The sequence below is a fragment of the Lactuca virosa genome, chromosome 3 (assembly GCF_052849685.1).
Source record: "Lactuca virosa cultivar CGN04683 chromosome 3, Lactuca_virosa_CGN04683_v6, whole genome shotgun sequence".
Classification (NCBI taxonomy): domain Eukaryota; kingdom Viridiplantae; phylum Streptophyta; class Magnoliopsida; order Asterales; family Asteraceae; genus Lactuca; species Lactuca virosa.
Genome location: NC_136428.1, coordinates 359604856 through 359608973, shown reverse-complemented (window position 1 = coordinate 359608973; position 4118 = coordinate 359604856). Strand labels below are relative to the sequence as shown.

Sequence of the window (4118 nt, the reverse complement as noted above, 5' to 3'; positions counted from 1 at the left end):
CGAATCTGGCCCTGCTGGCCACTCAAAAGCTGATCTGAAATCTTGGGTCTCCTCCCGAGACCCTTCAATATAAGCAATTGATCTGGTTCCCTCTTCCCAATGTCCTCCAAGTCAATATCTCGTTCTCGGGCTCTAGAAGTCATATCATTCAGGATCTCACATCCCGAGATACTCATGATCTTCCTGGCATCATTCTGCAGTATGTCTTGATACCTGACCTTCTTCATTTCCTCATCTGCTGCATACTTTGGTACCAACGAAGCTGTCTCCCGAGACTTGGCAGTGATCTCTGCCACAGTGTCTGTAGCCTGGCGGAGATCTAATAGCTCTTGCGCCAACTGTTGCGCCTCAATCGCCACTACTAGAAAACAGCCCTTTAATGACGCGCAAACAATGATATGTGCCGATAGAGGACACGCATTTGTGCGTGCCCTAAAAAATAATGTCACTTTTGCAAAATTTGAAGGATAGACGATACGCATTTATGCATGCCCTAAAATTAGTGTCCAACAAAAAAAAATTACAAACACGGAGGGCGCTTATCTTAAATGTGCGTCCTCTATTATCGTCGCTTTATAAGTTTTTAGACAAACGCGCGTTTTTAAAGAGGGAAATTGAAATCGTCTGAAATTCTAAAATTTTGAAGTTCCCTGCTTCTGTACAGTCTCCTCTAGATCTATCTCCATTCATTCTTTCACTCCATTTTCTCTGCAAATCGTAATCCATCACCACCACCATTGAACCCTAAAAACTCAATCCACACTTCACGGTTCTGTGATTCTCTCCTCTTCGGCTCTCCAATCTTTGATTTCACTCTAAAAACATCGATCGAACTCCTCGCTTCACCTATCGTCTACATAAATAAATGTTGATTGCAACCACCTTCAAGCACGATACCTCTCAGCTACACATCCAGAACAAGAACATACATCACTCTCAAACACCCCCTTAGCTTCTTCATTATTCTTGACGTCGTCTGATTTCTAGGGCTCGAAGCAACCTCCTCTATCTTACATTGAAATCGTTTCCCCCTCCCCTCGTCGACCCCTTTGGAGCGATTTCGGGGGCTTGAATCAACATTTACCCATGTCGACACTCCATCTGATGCCCTCATCGCCTTTTGTTACCTTTCGAGAATTCGCTTGATGTACTTTGTATCCTCTGTGAGAAAGGGATGAATCGTCGAGATCTTCAATATATTTGAACATGTAAGAACATCTCTTAATCCATTTATTCGAAGGTTAATGATATATATAAGTTTCAATATTTATCCCTTTAATTTCTCCTTTTTCTTTATATCGTGGCTTCTAATCTGATAATGGTTACCAAATATTGATGTCTGTGAGGATCAATTCGATAATTTACTCTTTATCTTCTAGGCCTTCGACTTTCAGTAATACAAGCCCTAGAGTGCGACTAGCTCCTGTAAGAATACAATCTGGATATTACCAAGGTACATAAGATGAAAAAAAACTGATTAACAGGTGAGAACAGAAGAAGAACAGGGGACAAATTACTTTCTGGGAAAATGGCTTTGTTGGTAAGCCTTATTAATAAAAAACGAGAATGTGATGCCTTTCCTTTTGTTCCATGTTTGATGAGTTAGAATAAATAAGTGTTGTTTTTTCTTTAACTTACTGAAGAAAGAACGACTTAGCAGAAGGCTTTCCTTGTTAAGACCTAATTTAATTATTTTTACAAATTTGCCTTGGTTTATATATGTTTTTTTTATTTCAAGAAAGACTAGTGTTTTTTGAACATCGTATGTAATTGTAATGTATCTAGAGATCATCAGTTAATAGGAAAAGAAACAAGTGACACATGATGTGACACTTATAATATGATTAGAAGTAGAAGTAGAAGGTAACCTTGAGGTCCTTGAGGTCTAGGATTCGTTGAAACTCAGAGGGGGTTCCCTCAGATAGTAGTGCATTGCATGTATTTTCCACCGAGTCAATCGGGGATAGAATAACCTACAATACAAAATAACTCATAACTCAACATATTCAGTGCTTGGTCAATTTTTTATTTCAGTGCTTGATCTTTAGCATCATTGTTCTTTTCATGGGTAATGTCATGTATGCAATGGCTTATGATATGAACTCCATTACAGTGCTTTTACTTGGTCGTGTATTTTGCAGGCGAGTTCAAAATTATGTAATTTTATTTTGACTTTTGACCTCAAAAGTCAAAACTCACACCTTATTTTGATAATGACAATCTTTGGTTTTTATATAATTTACAGGCTTGGTTCAGCTAGAGCTGTGAACAGAAGGTATATCAGTGATTATGTGCCTTTAAAGATCCGAATTCAGGCTTCTGCTGGTTTTGTTAGTGCAAGTGCACTTGGAATGGCTTGTGGGCCCGCACTTGCTGGTTTGTTAAAAGTCAAATTCAAGTTTTCCAAAACTATCAGGTGCAATAGTTGTGGAATTTCAGCTGGGGAGAGGATTGATGGTGGGAATTGAGCTTGTGACTGATCGGAAAGAGAAGGCACCAGCAAAGGGCGAAACTGCCATTTTGTTTGAAAAACTACGAGGTATGTTATGTATGAAAACTTTGAATTACCCATTTTGACCTTGATATAATTGTTTTTTATTATATTATTGTGAATGAAGAGCTCAGGGTTCTGGTTGGAAAAGGTGGATTACATGGGAATGTTTTCAAGATAAAACCACCTATATGCTTCAATAAAGATGATGCAGGTATTCTTTCACATATATACATAATACATGTGTATACATATACATATATGTATACATATATATCAAATACATGTTTTCATCTACTGAATGAATTTTAACATTGTATTCATGTATGTGTAGATTTCCTTGTGGATGCATTGGATTATTCCATGTCAAAGCTGTGAGTCATGGGATCTTGATGATCAAGAACAGTTTGTTAAACTGTGGAATTTCAGCCGGTGCAGAAGATTTAACAGCTATTGCACCTGATAGTTTTGAGAATCATCAATGTGAACCCATAGAGCTGATAGAGCTGATGAAAGTACTTCTGGTGTAGATTTGCCATGCACCCATGAAGGGCACCATGTTTGTTCTAATAGTGAAGATACATGCAATGTTGAGAAATCTACCAGCAATACTAAGCCTGATCAAGATCCAAAGTTGGTTTTGGATAACAAACGGTTTTTATGGGATTAATGTTATATGACAGATTTCTTTTTTTTTTTTTTAACTTTTTTCTTTATGATGCATAAACAGAAGGTTTCGGATTCCCCAACAGATTACTTAACAAAAACAAGTAGTACTAAAAAAGGTCAGTTTAGTTAACAACAGTAACAGTAACTATTACTTTTGAAATAGACAGTCATTTTTGTTTAGATAATGATTTATATTATTGGATGTTGCAGAAGATGCAAAGGGTTCTGGGAGTTTTGTTTTGAAGTCTGCGACAGTGAAATTTTCTATAGTGAAGAAGGAGAAATCACAGGCAAATAAAGAAAAGAAGAAAGAAGGTGATAAAGCAACAACTACAAGTATTGTGTTACTGTTGTAAAACATTCGTTTTAATTTATTATGCACGCTTCCACAAGCCTTTTTTTATCTAATTTTAAAATAAATTGCAAAAGTTTTCCTTTTTTGTAATGTTTTTTTGTCATTTTTAAGAATAATGGCTACACTACCCTTTTCTATTTTTTTGTTCATAAGTCATAGGGTAATTTTGTCAATTGTTCAAAGATTTCTTCTCATCTGATTTTATGATTTCGGATTTCTTCCCTATGATTTTGATTTCAGATTGAGATTTAGAATTCTCAATCTTCGGTTTCTCTTTCAGAAGCTTTGTAATCATGTGATGGTTGCTGGGCAGAAGTATTACATGGTGAAAATTCTACCTCATTTGATTTCGTTTGGATTAAATTTTAGAGTGATTTCGACTTTAGATATGACTGATAGTGAAAATTCTACCTCATTTGATTCATTTTTATCACGAACACAGATTTTTGTGTGGAACTATCTGGTAGTTTCCATAAGTTTATGTGGAGTGTAGCAGTCGTTGCCACCTTTGTGCTATTCATCAGGTGTTAAATGGCTTCTACCAGCCTTTGTGCTATTCAAGGGGTCCAGTTGACATACATGTTGGACAACTCAAATCATGAG

The 4118-nt window shown here is 36.6% G+C and overlaps 1 long non-coding RNA gene across 1 annotated transcript; it reads left to right on the top strand.

Moving 5' to 3' along the window:
• The first annotated feature begins 2451 nt into the window (after nt 1-2451).
• On the top strand, nt 2452-2907 carry LOC145163144 (uncharacterized). The gene is made up of 3 exons (XR_013739602.1): nt 2452-2539; nt 2619-2705; nt 2826-2907. It is a non-coding gene; the product is annotated as an uncharacterized LOC145163144 (long non-coding RNA).
• The last annotated feature ends 1211 nt before the right edge of the window (nt 2908-4118 follow it).